General features: G+C 43.0%; 1 long non-coding RNA gene across 1 annotated transcript in view; it reads right to left on the bottom strand.

The window, feature by feature from the left end:
- LOC131420616 (uncharacterized) overlaps window positions 1-4722 on the bottom strand; it is a 34650-nt gene extending 29928 nt beyond the window's left edge. The window contains exon 1 of the long non-coding RNA XR_009223602.1: window positions 4657-4722. This is a non-coding gene — a long non-coding RNA (uncharacterized LOC131420616). The remainder of the gene's footprint in view (window positions 1-4656) is intronic.
- Window positions 4723-17188: the final 12466 nt, after the last annotated feature.

The following is a 17188-nucleotide window of genomic DNA, read 5'->3' as shown; positions in this document are numbered from 1 at the left end:
TGGAAGAAAAAAGCAAAAGACGAAGACTATTTCAGCATCCCTAAATAACATTTTAGAGCAACACAGCTATGCTCATTCATTTAAATATTCTCTATGGCTGCTTTTGTGCTAGTGTCAGAGCTGGGTGGTAAAGACAGAGACCACATCACTCTCGAACCTAAAATATTTACTCATTGGCCCTTTCCAGAAAGTTTGTTGACCTCTGCGACCCCCCCCAAAAAAACCCCCACACATATAAATAACACAAGTCAAAGAAGAAATTTCAAGAAAAATTTTAAAATGTTTTGAATAAATAAAAATTAAAACGCAGCTTATCAAAATGTGTGGGATGCAGCCAAAGGTGGGCTAAGATGGACATCTGTGACATTGAATGCATGTATTAGACAACAGGAAAGATCTAAAATCAATAATCTAAGCTTCCATTTTAGGAAACTAGGAAAACAACAGCAAATAAATGAATGTCATGGCTAAGAGGCCTGACCAAGGTATGGGCCCTTCAGGCAGGCAGGCTCCAAGAGGCGCTCTGCAGCGACCCTGACCACGGGGTCCAGAGGGAGGATCTTGGCAGCCAGAGGGATGGAGGGGATGGCGGGACAGGTGGCTTTGAGAAGGCAAGATCCAGGTTCCCAGGCACCCAGGATTTCCATTTTAGGTCGTGAACTTACCTTTCACAGACCGGCCAGGGAGTTTCTACGTGGGCTTCCACTAGGCTGGTTAGCCCCACCTGGGCGCCAGCCTCAACGTGCGCAGCCCGGCCCCGGGGGGGGCGGGGCAGGGCGTGGAAAGTGGGCGTGGTGGAGAGAAGGGGCGAAGTCGCGGGAGGCGGGGCCCCTCGCTGCACATGCTGGGACCGCAACCGTTGTCTCTTAACCACTCACAGCCGGCAGCCCGCAGGGCTGCAGGACTACAACTCCCAGGATGCTCTGGGCACGGGGCGATGCCTAGCCCTGGGGGGAGGAAAAGGGCGGTGTGCACTTGGCCGAGGGCCAAACCGCCCTTGACTCAGGACTCAGGTCCTGCACCGCTCCACGTGGACTGAGTCCTGGAGGGATGTGACGGGCACACGAGCACCAGGGAGTTAGGAGGGTGTGGCGGCTGCATGGGCAGCCTCGGGCCTGCAGCGTGCAACTGCTTTTGTCCAAAATTGAAGCCGGGCTCGCGCCTCTTCCGCACCTACTCCCTCCTCTGCTTGATTCCTCCTCCCCTCTGTGTGCCTGTGGGTCTTTCCACAGCCTCCTACCTAGTCCAGGGCCAGGTGCTTCTCTAAACCGCTTATGGGAACTGGTTTGACATCCCAGAAACTTTCCACTTTGCCTGTTGCCCTCTGCCTTCTCCAGCCAAAGTGCCATCATTTCATCAGCCTCTGGGAGAAATTCGCTCCTGTGGCCCCTCTTGCAAGCACAACTTAAGAGCTTTGCAGAGTGGTATCATTGGCTGTTGCTTGCCTTTTTCGCAGATGTGGAAGTTGAGGCATCCCTGACGTTAATGATTGGTTTCCCCAGGAGCCACTGAGAGCAAAGAATGGCCTAATTCCCAGGCAAGTATCTAGTAGGCTGTTTTCACCAACCCATTCCAGTGCAGAGGCCTCCGAAACAGCAACCTTAAGATGATAATAGCTTAAGTATTTTGCCCTTTAGATTGATTGCCTAATCTCAGCCCAAGTGTGAGTGGCCAGTCTCTCAGGGACACAGGTGGTGACTCTGATCCCTCAGGAAGAGACCAGTGGTCCAGCTTTGGGAGAGGGATGTTCAAAGTAGACAGCACTTGGCCAGCATTTGAAACCCGTCAGCTTTAACATCTCTGCTTTGGATTCTGGCAAGGTTCCAGGATAAACACACCTAGGGATAGTCAGTTGTACCATATTTCTTTAAAAATTGATTAGAGTAGTGAAAGGAACAGAGCATAAAATAGCTTGCTTATTTGCAAAAGATAAAATGCAAGCAAGACCTTCCTGTTAATTTTTTTCTGCTCATTCTCTTGGCCGTACTGTACGCTTGAATGCAGAATCAAAAAACTTGAATTGCCAAATTCTCTTTTCCTGAGATCAGTAAACTAACTTCAAAGTTTTATTGAAACCTGTGGAGGAATGGTTAGCAGCTTTCATGATTTATGTCATCTCTAAAAATCTGGGCATTGATCTACGTGAAAAAAGCCCTTGTTTATATTACATGTCCCAATAGGTTACATTTCCAATTCCTGAATGTGGGATATTATCAAAACAACTGAAAAACCTGGTCGTGGAAACTGGACTCTGTCACTTTGTCAAGAATTTGCCTCTTTATGAATTAATGACACATGAATTCCTTACTATTTTTGTAAAGAAAGGACAAGAAACTCTGTAGTGTCTCTGAATGCGGCAAGACGGGGAAGTCTCGTTAGACCACATCCTCGGGTTCTTCTCTCATGTTCAATAGGTCCAGGTGATAGTCCGTGTAGTCAGGTGCAGCGCCGCTCCCCCAGCCCCCAGTGTTGCATCCTACTCTGGCCTGTGCCCTCTTCAGGGGGTTCTGATGACGCTCGTCCACAAGGGTTGGAAGGAGACATTGTAACATGAGGATATTCATCATCTTGAAACAAGGATTAATGGAGATGAAAGTCTCGGGGTGTGTGTGCTCTGATGCACTGCTGTTGGGGTGTGGCCGCAGTGACCACTGTGCTCCCAGCAGTCCCCACAATGGCTGTCTCAGACGTTTGATCTCCTGGCGCAACCACAGCAGCTGTTGAGAGCTGGGCGCTCATCATGGTTCAGTGTCTTCCATCATATTTTGTGCCTCTGACCCTCCTCTGCTCACCCCCTTCCCATTCCTATCTGTTTCATTGATTGCTTTGTAGTTGTTTCCTAGGAGCCACTGTGTGTAACTGTATTTGACAGTGTCTTTAGGGACCCACGATCTCTAAATAGGTCACTACACAACACCCACTTATACTGTTGTAGCCTGTGTTCGTCCTCTCCAGTGGAGCTGTGAAGAACCCTGCTTACTCAGAGGTCCTCTCATTCTCATGCTGCTGGGGCTGCTTACGAAGCTGGGTATCTCATCTTTGGTCTCATCAACATTATTCTTTTCATCGATTATTCTGAAGTCGGATACGACTTTGTTAATAATGTGGACAATCGCTGTCACAGGCACTTTTATGTATCTTCCCCAACAGCTCTGTGAAGTAGGCCTGTGACACCCATTTTACAGGGGAGGACACTGAGGTTCAGAGAGGTCGAGTAGCTTCCTTCACTTCACACAGTTTCTTGGTACATTTTGAGCCTCCACCTGGAACTCTGCCTCTCAGGTGTGTGCACTTGGCTGGTGTTCCACTTTGCACCTCTCTGCCAGACCCCCTCAAGGCACACGCCCCATCCTGAGTCCATCATCTGCTTGATGGCAGTCACTCTGCACAAACAGGCTCTGGGCGGGGAATGGACTAGTGGGGCGTGGTCCTCAGGCTTACCCTGGGCAGGTTCTAGGTTCATTGCGAGAGCTGGAGCAGTGGAAGATACTGACCGTCACTCACCTGGAAGGTTTGTTACATAGAAATACTCCACTGACTTTTTGCAGGTGTCCTGTCTTCTTTGTCTTCATTGCTCCTCTGGGCTTTCTCCTACAGTCCGTGCTGTGCAGTAACATACAGTACAGAGACTGGTGAACATAATATTGTTGCCCTGCACCAAACGGTCACATCACTCATTTTTCTAATTATGAAAGAAATACATACTGTAAAAAAAGTCAAATTACACAGATCTATGTAGAGTAAAGTGAAACCCTCCCCTTCCATCCCCTTCCCTGCAAACTCCTCTAGTCAGAAGGAACTATTGTTAAGAGGTTGCAGCTTATTCTTCTGGACATTTCCTATGAATTTATAAATACACAAAGTTTTTTTAACATAAATTACATAACTACATTGTTTTGCAATTTCCTGTTTCTCAAACCATATATCATAGATGTCTCTCCTTATCCATGCACGTCACTCTAACTTAGCTTTTTAGATGTTTTACAGGTACTCCAAAGAACAGGAATACCATGATCTGTTTATTTCTTCTTAGATAGAGTTGGGATTACATCCAGTTTCACTATTATACATCATGCTGCAGTAAGATCCTTGTATGGAATTTTTTACACTGCTATTCAACTGCTCAATTTGTTTTGTTTCCTTTTAGTCAGAGACTATGATATTTTCAGCATTTTAATGGGAATTAATTTATAGGGAAATTAATTTTTTCACTGAATAAAGACATTTATGGGGAAACTGGCCTTCAAAGTAATCCATCTTAGTATTCTGGAGAAAAATCATGAAACTTAGAAGGTATTCTGCTTGTTCCATCACATTCTAACAAGTCATGTTAACAATTTAAAGTTGAATGTTTGACTAGCCTCTACTCTCTCTGTCCCGAAGAAGGATGACTTTTTCTTGTCTTAAAAACTTCTGACTCCAGGGGCTCTCAGTTGGGCTTCAGAGAGGATAAGATATTGGTGTTGTATCTGTTTCTCTTCAGCTGTAGGCTGCATCTTCTAAAGATCATAGAATTGAACATGGTCTAATCGATATATATGATTTGGGTCAAAAATTCAAAGTAATGAACCCAAGATAGGAATCTATAACTTTGGTTCTTAATAAAGAATTTCCTTTGATATCCTCAAGTATCTGTGATTACTAGTAAAAACTCACCTGTGGGTGATGAGATGTGGCTCTGCTGGCAATGTCTGGCTTGAACATCCATAGTTAAGGCTGCCACATCCATAAGTAGATTAGACTTGACCTCTCGATGACCTCTGCCCTTGGTCTTTGACCTGGGAAATTAAAGAATTTTAAAAAGCTGCTGTTATTAGCACTCAATGCTAGAAATGCCTGTTAATGACTGAGTTTGATTTGGTAAACCAAAGAGAGTATAAGCAGAACAAAGTCTTTAATATCAATAAAATTTCAAAAAATTCTAATTTTTTAAAATATAACTCTACTTTTGCCACAGTGCAAACTGTGTACATATGAATGAAATATCCCTTTGTCCATTTCTTAAGTTGTTTCCATTGATTTGATGGATTTATCCTCTAATCCGGATTCCAAGTGTGAAAGAACATCTTGGTCCTTCAAAGAAAATAAGCCATTGAAATTTGATTTTCTTTTAGCTCGGCATCCTACAGGTTTGAAGAATAAATTATCATGTAGTGATACAATGATTCTGAAATCTAATTGTTAATTAGAGGGGTGTAAGTGATGATTGAATGGTGGTTCACCCCCATGGTCAGGGGTATTGTATACATGGACGTGTAAACACGATTCAGGAAGCTGCTTCAGCCCCGTGACATCCCTGAGAACCACAGTGCAGGAGGATCTAGGCACACAGCCATCTGCCTCGATCTCCTGGGTTACATGTAGATCCAAGGGGTCTTGAGAGTGGCTTCAGAGCAGCTAACTTTTATCTATTTCTCCCCTTCCTTCTCTCCAGCTTATCTCAAACAGTCTTGACTATCATATTTTAAAGACCATTATAGTTATTTATATGAGCTGCTTGTTCATTATTGCAGAGTAATAATCAGGCATACCATTAAATATCATTTAATTGACCTAATTAAATTTGTTGTACCATTTAATTGATTAGAACACTAAGTTTACTTCAGAGTTGGATATTCACCAAATGTGTTAATCTGCTTACAATTGCCATGTGCCTCACTCCTCTTAGAAGTGTATCTTTGGCCCATCACAAGATTTTAATGAATCAAATCATCATAAATTAAGATAATGTACTATCTGGTGGATGACAGGCACATGGGTCCATTTTGGAAATATGCCCATCTGTCTTTGCTCCCCATGGGAAGTTTCTGGTCACTAGGTCTCCAGGTGGCTTGCACAAGCCCTAGGTCTGTAATAGCTTGGTGCCTTTCCTTCTACTTGGGGTCAAAATAAAAGAGGTCAGAGAGACTTACTGAAGTTTCAGAGACTTATGAAGTCTTCTATGAAGACAACCCATGCATAAGTTCTGAATAGCTCTCTGTTCCTAAGACTACCAGTTACTTTAAGGGCTTGTCAGGAACTGTAAAGGCCTGATATTTTCCCTTGCCTGCAAACCAATAAGTTAGCCTACCATGGTCTTATAGATGCTGGCAAAAGACATGAGACCCATGGGTCAGAGACAAAGGACTTAATGACACAGCAATGGCAGTGGCCAGAGTATCAGCATTTGCACCAGTTCACTAAGTCCCACTTCCTACAGGGTGATACACAGTGGGCGAGGTGACATGCAGAGGGTTGCAAGAACTCAGAGCTGAAGGAACTCAAATCTTTGATAACGGGCAGGAAGTCTGCTGACCTTTGCCCCGGGGGGGTGTTAGTTTTATTATACTGGGCAGTAAGCAAGCCTGCCCTTTGCTCCAGAGGAGGCCACTATTTCTATCTTCCAAGGCTCACAGCTCTACACACATCCTTGAAAAGATAACCTGGTCTTACTGGCTTTCAAAGATAAGCTTGACTGAGACTCGATCATCATTCAGTTCTTCTGTTTCCTTTATTGAGATTGTGCAAATAGGCTCTTTTCTCTGTAAAGTTCACTAACTTTATTCATACATAAGGGATGCTTTTGGTTTTATTTATTAAGTTGAAATTTTCTTATTAGAGCCAACGGTGAAACTATCATGGGTTGGATCTGAAAGTATGCTTTTCCAGGAAAAATGTGAAAGAAGATCAGTGCTCACAGAACTCTGCCACAAGGATCTGATAGCAACTTAAATGATTTTAATTTGAATACTGTTTTGTACAACTTTCTTCCATCTTACTTCATCCTCTCTGCTTCTTGTAACTCCCATATGGGAATGGGGCAGTTTCAGGGATTCACTGAACTCATTTACAATATTCAAACGGTTTTGCCTGTTGTGTTTTTTTTATTGAGGTAAAGTTGACATACAACATTATATTAGTTTCAGGGGTACAACATGATGATTCAATGTTTGTATATATGTTGAAATGATCACCATAGTAAGTCCAGTTAACATCCGTCCCCATACACAGTTACAATTTTTTTTCTCTTGTGATGAGGACATGGTGTATTTCAAGGTGCAGAAGAATCAACGATGATGTCATACTTTTCCATATACAGCTTGATGAATTTGGACATAAGTATACACCCTTGAGACTGTCACCACCAAGGCCACAAACATATCCATCACCTCCCAAAGTTTTCTCTCACCTCCTTTATTACTATTATTCTGTGGTAAGAACTCTTAACATAATATCTACTCTATTAGCAAATGTGATGTGTGCAATACAGTCTTGTTAGCTGTAGGCACTATGCCATATCCTAGATCTCCAGAACTTATTTATCTTGATAACTGAAACTTTGTATCCTTTGACCATCAGCTCCCCATTTCTCCATCCCCCAGCCCCTGGCAACCACCATTCTAACCTCTGCTTGTATGAGTTTGACTATTTAAGATTCCACATATAAATGAGTATTTGCCTTTCTCTGTCTGCCTTACTTCACTTAGCATAACGTCTTCTAGGTCCATCCATGTTGTCAAAAATGGCAGGAATTCCTTCTTTTTTCATGGTTGACTAATATTCCATTTCTTTATCCATTCATCCATCAGTGACATTTAGATACGGTTACTTCCGTATCTTGGCTATTGTGAATTAGCTGCAATGAACATTAGAGTGCAGCTATCTCTTCGAGACCCTGATTTCAATTCCTGTGGGTATATACGAGAAGTGGGATTGCTGGATCACATGCTAGTTTTAATTTTTGGAGGAACCTCCATACTGTTTTCCATAATGGCTGTACTAGTTTACATTCCCACAAGGGTTCCTTTTCTCCACATCCTCACCAACATTTGTCATCTTTAGTTATTTTGATAATCGCCATCTTAACAGGTGTGAAGTGATAGCTCATTGTGGTTTTGATTTGCATTCCCTGATCATTAGTGATGCCAAACACCTTTTCATACACCTGTTGGCCACTTGTATGTCTTCATTGGAAAAAGTCTATTCTGTTCCCTTGCCCATTTTTTAAATTGATTTGTCTTTTTGCTATTGAGCCAACACAAAAAAAGAGAACAAAATTTCCAGGCATTATGGGTGCTTCCCAGTTGATGCAGATGGTTTTGTATTTACAGTGGTACCAAAAGATCATGTTTTCTGCTTTTTTTTCAGCTTGTTGTAAGATCACCAGTAGCTACGGCATGGCAGATAATCGGGATCTTCTGGGTTTGGAGGTTTACAACATAAATGAGTGGTAAGGAATTTTTTATTATTCCAAGAAAATTATTGAGATCATAGTCCATGGAATCCAGGGTTGATAGGTGTAGGAGGAAATTAAGGTGAGGATTGGTGATCTGGCATTATTTCTGATCTTGAGGGACAGGTATCTACTGCATGAGTGTTTGAATAAAAATATTAGAGATCAGGAAATTGTGGTGGGTGAATATGTTTTCTGAATTATTTACTTTTGAACATCACCATCTGGATTATGTGAACATCTGGGATATGGGAGTAAGTCGCTAACAGGGGGTGGTTGATAAGGTCACTATTGATTTAACTTCTATGAACACCGAGTGGTCAATGGATTAAGCAAATGAGTAGTCAGAAAACACAGAAATGGTAGGATTTGGGATTTAGTAAAGGACTGGGGACCGACTGTCCTGAGGGGGAGTGTCAGGACTTGTGCGGTTGAGAGTGACAAGGACAAGAAGAGAATAGAATCACACTCAAACAAGGAGGGGGTGTTGACAGGATGGAGGGAGAGAAATGATCTGGAGTAGCCTTGAGTTTTGACATTGAGCTTTCTGTTCTTGATGCAAATCTGCCTGATGACATCCCGGGACACAGGTCAGATCTATCCCCAGAGGATAGAGGGAGGGTGGAAGTACAAAACAACCAGGATAATTGTCCTAAAAAGGCAGGCTTCCTTTATCATTTGACCCACTTTCATGATTTATTTTTGTAGGGTAAGAGGAAAAGAAGGATGATAAGAAGGATGATGGTCACATCTTCACAGAGGAAGCAGCATGACTGTGGGAACCAGTCCAAACCAAAGCCTGGTTTAAGCATCTCCATCCCTTTGAGGCTGTCCAGTGACATATTCAAGAGGCCGGTTACTAGAATCCCATCCCATCCTGGCAATGACGGGCCTCGGGGAGGACACCTTGGACCAGCTCCACCAGGTCTGCTGGCCCGAGAGACCGCAAGGACTCCAGGCCTGCAGCAGTGCAGGACAACTGGTAAGTCCTTTCAATCTTGCCAAAGTGTTGGAAAAACTTGCACTTAGTCACACAGGTGAATCCCTGCCAGGTGTGCTCGCAGGTGGTCTGCACTCCAGGTCCCATGCCACTCCTGCCGGTCTTCAGATTTGGCAGGGATGATTCCAGGAGCTGCTCTGGGCATTCCACAGCTCCACTGCCAACAATTTCTGGTGACTGAGGAAGGTATCAGGAAGGAGGAAAGGGCAGTGAGGAGCACAGGAGAGAGACTGGTGATAGCACTGACGGCGGACACACTTGCTAGCGATGCAGAGAAAGTGAGGGGCCAAGAAGGACTTCCTGACAGCAGATGAAATGGAGCAGGCACCTCAGTGAGGTCTCTTGGCAGCATCCCTAATGTTTCCTTACTTTGAGATCTTGAAACTTTAAAATATACCAATACTTTTCTTTCATTAAACTCTGCTGCGTGACATAAAAAATATAGACAGCAGTTTCTTTCTGAGGTGAGAGGTTGGGTTTCAGGTGAGGAGAGAAGGGAGATCTTCCTTTTTCATGCTGTTCTCTGCTTTCCCTTTACTGTGTACTTTATTTATTTGTACTTTAAAGTCAGCAGAGAGTTATCAATGTCATGGGATGATTCAGGTTTTTCCCTCGCAGTCAGGGTAAAACCTACTTAAAGTGGATAATCCTTTTGTGTAATATTCCAATAGATTCCAAAATACTATTTCAAAAGTGCTTTTATGTCTATGTTCTCAAATAAGGTATCTACTTCTAGATCTGCATTTTTCTGTTCTTTGTTGCATGGCTGTCCCATGTCACAAAGGGCCTGGGATGCTGGGAACCAAGACTCATCCTCAGCTTCTGGCTGTCCCGAGAAGGTCTCCCTGACAGAGTGCAGCCTGTGTGTCTGGGTGACACTCGCAGCCATCAGAAACGAGAGGATAACTCACAAGTGCCAAGCGATTTATCTGGCCTTTGTCTTACAGGGTGTTCCCAAGGGATGAGGTTCAAAATGCCGCATTGTAACCCTTTGAAAGCTCCTGGTCAGGGCCAGCCCCTTGGCTTAGTGGTTAAGTGTGCACCTTCTGCCACTGGCGGCCCAGGTTCAGATCCAGGGCACGCACCGACACACTGCTTCTCCGGCCATGCTGAGGCCTCGTCCCACGTACAGCAACTAGAAAGATGTGCAACTATGACATACAACTATCTATAGTCATCTCCTTTGTACCATTTCAGATCCTCTTGGCTCCTCATATCCTTGAGTCATATGTCACTTAGCAACCAGCCTTGCAGGGATCAAGCCCACATTACTTTATGCAAGTGCCTTCTTTTTTTTTAAATTTTATTTATTTATTTTTCCCCCAAAGCCCCAGTAGATAGTTGTATGTCATAGCTGCACATCCTTTTAGTTACTGTATGTGGGACTTGGCCTCAGCATGGCCAGAGAAGCAGTGCATTTTTGTGCGCCAGGTATGTGAACCCAGGCCGCCAGCAGAGGAGCGCGCGCACTTAACCACTAAGCCATGGAGCCGGCCCTGCAAGTGCCTCCTGACTGCTCCCCACATTTTGTCCCTGTGCCCTCTGCCTCTCCCTCTCGCCCTAGGGTGTCCATGTTGATGCTGAGGTGTGAAAAATCTCCTGATCAAGCCCACACGTGCATGACCACGTTCCTTGTTGTGTGGATGTGTGTGTGTTCAGCAATTCTGTATGGTCACAGGGTGCACGGCTATTATGGCATCTATGTGAAGGTGTGTTTTGTTGACATGTGTGTGTTTAGAGAGTTCAAGTCATTGTGGGCTCTGAGACAGTGAGTGGTCTGTATGTGTGTGTGAGTTTGTGTGTATGTTCTGAGTATGTGTGTAGTTTATAGTCTGAATGCAGATGGTCATTTGCAAATAGTATGTATGTGGGTGTGGCTGTGCACTGTCAGCATTTTCACGTGTTCAGAGGATGTCTGTCATTGTGGGAATGTGTGGAATAAGTATGTTGTTAGAGATCATTGTGGGCACCAACATTGTTTGCCTGTTACTAGTTCAACACTCAACACCCCTGAAGAAACATTGAGTCCAGACATTCACAGGCCCCATCAGGCCCACAGAGATCCTACTCAGCTGTTTTCTTCCCATCACAGAAATGTGAACAGGTAGCAAAGGACCACTTGATATTTCAGGAATTCCTCTAGCATTAAAGATGGAGCAAGAAACACATACACTGAAGTGAGGGACTAAAGGAGCAGCAGGGAAATCCAGAGATCATAGTGAAACTTCAATTGCATATTTAGTAACATCTTCAAAACCTTTAGAGATGGGCCAGTCCCATGGCCTAGTGGTTAAGTTCAGAGAACTCCACTTCAGTGGTCCAGGTGCAGTTCCTGCACGTGGACCTACACCACTCATCAGTGGCCAGGCTGTGGTGGCAACCCACATACAAAATAGAGGAAGGTTGGCACAGATGTTAGCTCAGGGTGAATCCTCCTCAGCAAAGAAAATAAAAAAGATAAAACAACCAGTAAGTGTATATATATGTATTGATGTTACTGCACAATATTGGGGTTCTCTTGCCCAATGCACATTAAAAGAGCCAATTATTCTGGCATCAGCTTTTGGGAAATGAAGTGTAGCTTTATTTTGTGAGATTGATCTGCAAGGAGACAGGGGGCATGTGTCTGTCTCAGATCTGTCTCCCTGATCCAGGTCTTGGGGCACAATTTATGGGATAAAGGGAAGGGTGGTCTGAAGTGTGGAAGTACATGATTGGAAGTAAGGAGAAGTGAGGTAATTGATGAGCTGTGCAAGCAAAGTCAAGCTTCATGGCTCTTCATCGGATGTGTGTTCACAAATTGGCAGTGTTACCATGATCAGAGATTGGAGTTTTTAGCTCCTTGATGTCAAAAAGGTCACATATAAAGCATTTGTGAACTCCCAGTTGATGAGTTGGTGGTCTCAACTAGTCTGAACTGGACGAGGGGTCTCAGTTCCTGAAAGAAAACTCTTAACTACTCTGTTGATAAGAGGGGGTCAGTTGAACTGGTCCTGGAGGGCCCATGGTTATGTTGGTATATGCATATATATGCATATGCCTGAGATTATCTATATGTGTGTTAAATGTAGAATATATGCAAAACCCGGCTCTAGTGAAAGTGGTCAGGACAGATTTTAATCAGGCATATACCACTGCAATAGGGAAGAGGGAACAGGGTGAACTGAACTCAATTTGATTTGTACAGAGATGACTGCGCATTTGGAAGGGAGAATGAGGGAGCAGGCAGAGGGGTGAGCAGGGGCTCAGTAGAGTCAGGGAGGGAAAAGTTACAGAGTGTTGGTCAGTGCAGTGTGATCTGGCCAGTTATGTCTGTTAGTTGGAAATGATCCAAGTTTCACTTCTCTCCTCTCACAGAGTCTGGGAGACAGACACCCTGTGCTCATCTCAAGGCATGGCTCTCAGGACCTTGAGAAATGCACTCCTGAGTTACAGGAGACACACATACAACTCAAAAGGACAGAGGAAAGATTCACAGTTGTAAGCACTTTTGGGTAAATGCTGTAAGAAAGGGATGTCTGGGGCCAAGGATCGAGTGTTTGCCAGAACAGTCAATTCTTTTGGCTGCCTTGAGCTTTCTCAGGCAGGCACTTTAAGGGGGCAGGGGTCATCCTGGGGATGTGGATTTGAGCTGGTAGAAACTATGTCAGTCTTTAAGTCTTATAATGTGTGTGTGTGTTGGGGGGGGGTGAAATCATTTGTGCTGAGAGGCTGTAGTTATTATAGGCCAAGATCGAGGCCTAGACAGGAATAGGGCTCAAAGGAGCCTGGCTTGAGTTTGGTCAAGTAGAGGAAACTATATATATAAATAATATATGTATATTTTTTGAATAATACAAATCACTATATTGAATAATATAATATATTGAATTAAATAATATAAATATATATTTAATGAATATATAATGAATGTGTATGTTTATATATATTTGAATTAAATAATATAAATATATATATGATTTAAAGGAATAGTCAGACATAATAACAGAAAGTCACAGAATTGATAAAAGACTTCTACTCTAGATTCAGGCAGCTGAATACATCTCAAGCACAATTAAAAAGTAAAAATCTAGAGCCAGATCCATCCAGGGAAAGCAAAGAACACTAAATACAAAAGAAGATATTCAAAGCCCCACAGAGGAACAGAACACTTACAGAGACTTACATTTAGACCTATGATACATTTCTTAACAATGGAAGGCAAGAGAGAGTTGGATTAAATCTTCAAGGTACAGAGAGAAAATAACTTTCAGTGTATATCCAATCAAACCATATCTCAAGGACTAGGGTGACTTAAAGATATTCTTATGCAAACATTTACTAAGAGTATTACCATGAACAAATGCTCATTAAGGAACTTCTAAAGAATGTACTTTAAGGGGGCCAGCCACCTGGTGTAGTGGTTTAAGTTCAGCACACTCCGCTTCCAAGGCCTGGGTTCGTGGGTTTGGATCCCAGGTGTGGATCTACACCACTCATCAGCCATGCCGTGGTGGTGACCCACATACAAAATAGAGAAAGATTGGCACAGATGTTAGACTAGGGCTAATCTTCCTCAAGGAAAAAACTTAAAAAGTAAAAAACAATGTACTTTAAGAAGAAAGAAACTGATAGAAGAAAAAATGCTAAGAGGTAATTTGGATCGTGAGGATAAAAAAGGGTAAACATCTGAATAAATCATTGAAAGCATGACTTTATGAAACAATAATAATATTGACAATGTATAACTGATGCAGTTAAAAACTAATGACAAGGGAACTTCTGTTTTAGAGGAGACTAGGACAGGAAAGCACTCTTTCTGCACAACTGGACAAAGACAGATAAATTATAAATATATTTTTAGAGCGTGAGAAAACTTCAGAATCAACCAACTAAAATTCCAGAAAGAAGAAAAAGTCTTTTATGTGAGCAAGGATTTTTATCTTTCTTTCCCCTGGAGGCGTTTTCTGATTCTGGGTGCTTGCCGAGGATCTGGCTTGCTCAGTCAGAGCCTCGGCTAGGGAAAAGGGAAACTAGCCAAACTTGTAGTGATTCTGCAGGACTGGTGTGGCAGAGGAAACCTGAGGGCTTTCAGACACACAACTGCTCTTTCTCACAGCACCTGTGCTAAGTTTTGGTGCCACACAGGAATCTGGGGAACTAGGCCAAAAGCTTCCACAAACCAAAGGGAAACCTCCAGAAGTGGTCGAAGTGGCCTGAGTCCAACATACTGCTAGTCTGACCTTCAGGGAATTTGCCATATTGTGAAGCGATGTAAGGTAGGAGGCTGCAGAGCTGCGCTGAGATATCTGAAGGGCGTAGCTAAATTTTTTGTGGGCTCCCAAACCTGAAGAGACAGAGATCTACTAGACTTAAACCAGACCCCTGTGCGGGGGAGGGGAGCAGAGCAAACAGGAATGGGGGAAAGTGAAAGGGCTGGGTTTACTAAAAGTGAGACCCAGCCCCAACTCTGATCAAAGTCTGATTGGACTCAGGTGCTCCAACTTCACTTTGTTGCTCAACGAAGGAAAATAAGGTAATGTGGAACCTCTCGAGTTATGTTACACAGATCTTCCAAAGACACTGGCGAGAGGATGGAGAAGGCAAGCCACAGACTGGGAGAAGACCTTTGCAAATCACATATCTGACAGGACTATAAAGAACTCTCAAAGCTCGGCAATAAGAAAATCCAAGTTTAAAATGGGCACAGATTTGGACACTTCACCAAAGAAGATACACAGATGGCAAATAAGCACATGAAAAGATGGTTGACGTCATTAATCATGAGAAAAATGCACATAAAAACCACATTGAGATACTGCTACGTACCTATTGGAATGACTAGAATTAAAGAGGATGAACATACCAAGTGTTAATGAGGATAGAAAGTAACTGGAACACTCCTACACTACTGGTGGGAACACAAAGTGGTTCAGCCTCTTTGGAAAACAGTTTTACTTATTTTTTTGTGAGGAAGATCAACCCTGAGCTAACATCCATGCCAATTCTCCTCCTTTTTTTTCCCCCAAAGCCCCAGTATATAGTTGTATGCCATAGTTGCACATCTTTATAGTTGCTGTATGTGGGATGTGGCGTCAGCATGGCCGGAGAAGCGGTGCGTCAGTGCGTGCCCAGGATCCGAACCCAGGTCACCAGTGGTGGAGCAGACGCACTTAACCGCTAAGCCACGGGGCCGGCCCCTGGAAAACAGTTTTAAAGTGGAGTTTGTTATGCTGCTGTAACAAATTAGCACAAATTTCATGGCTTAAATCAACTTAGATTTTTTGTTTTACAGTTCTGTAGGTTAGCAGTCTGACATGGGTCTCCTTGGGCTAAAATCAATGTGTTGGCAGAACTAAGTTCTTTTTGGGGGACTCTAAAGGTTAATCCATTTCCTAGACTTTTCAAGCTTCTAGAGACCACCACATTCCTTAGGCTGTGGCCCACCTTCTCCACCCTCAAGACCAAGAACTCGGCATCTCTCTGGCCCTGCTTCCCTTGTTGCATCTTTTTCTCTACTCTGCTGCTTCTCTTTCCCTTTTAAGGGTCTTTGTGATGCACTGGGCCACCTGGATAACCCAGGCTAATCTCCCTATTTTAAAGTCAGTTGATTAGCAACCTTATTTCCATCTGCAAATTTAATTCACCTTTGCCAAGTAAACTAATATATTCCCAGGTTCCAGGGATTAGGACATCTTTGTGGGCCATGACTTTGCTACCACAAACAGTTTTTAAAATAAACATACACATACCATGTGACCCAGCAATTCCACTTCTAGGTGCTTACCCAAGAGAAGAAGACTAATGCTCACACAAAAACTTGTTTGCAAAGATTTATAGCAGCTTTATTCATAGTTAAAAAAGACAAAACTGAAAATAACTCAAATGTCCTTCAACTGCTGGATGGATCAACTGTGGTACATTCACACAATAGATACTACATTCAGCAATAAAACAGAAGGAAGTGCTGATACAGTCAACAACATGGATGAACACTCAAATAAATGTACTGTGCTAAAGAATCCAGACTCAAAAGCCCAAATACTGTAGGATTCCATTTATATGATATTCGAGAAAAGACAAACCATAGGGAAAGACAACAGATCATTTGTCACCAGGGGTTAAGGGTGGGGGAAAAGTTGACTACAAAAGAGCAGCTGAAGGGAGTTCTGGGTGCTGGAAGTGTTCTGTATCTCAATTTTGGTAGTGACACAGCTCTATGAATTTGTCAAAACAGTTGTACAAAGAGGAAAACAAATACATCATTTCTCACTCATCAGATTGGCAAAACTTTAAAAATCTGACAACGCCAATCTGACAATTCCCAGGGCAAGGATGACTCAGACACTGTTGGTGGGAATGGAAATTGTTAAAACTTCAGAGGATGATTTGGCTGCAGCTCATCAAGTTGCAGAGGCACATCAGCCTCTGGTCCAGCAATCCACTCACAGGCAGGTGTCCATTCTAGGGAGTCCACGTGTGCTCGAGGAGACACACACAAGTATAGTCATTAAACATGGTATGGGAATGAATTAATTGTGGTTAGTAGTTATTTAAAAAAGAAAGAAAAAAATGTATATGGTAAAGAATGAACCCTGCTGGCTACACATATGATCTGGGAAGGTAACTCACCGGTTTGTCTACTTAATAGTACGTAGCACAGACAGCACTGTACTAGGAATCTGGAGACAAGCATCTGAGCATATAGTTCCAACTCTGCCACTAAGTAGCAGTCAGACTATGGACGACTTAACTCGAGAAACCTCATTTTCCATTTCCTAGAAAATGAAGAGTTTAGGCTCTACAACAACTAAAATTACTTCCAACTCTACAATTCTATGCTTCAATAAGTCAACAATCAAAAATTATATTCCAAAGTACCTATGTTCAGAAACTGTTTTTCCCAGACACCCTGAAATTAGAAACTATCAGGGAAATAGGATATCTTAAAATATTGATACATAAACTGGCCCAAATTTCTTGGTATGTCTATGACA

Source organism: Diceros bicornis, chromosome 23 (assembly GCF_020826845.1).
Source record: "Diceros bicornis minor isolate mBicDic1 chromosome 23, mDicBic1.mat.cur, whole genome shotgun sequence".
NCBI lineage: Eukaryota > Metazoa > Chordata > Mammalia > Perissodactyla > Rhinocerotidae > Diceros > Diceros bicornis.
Note: the sequence above shows the minus strand (reverse complement) of the source record. Positions and strands in the feature narration are given on the sequence as shown.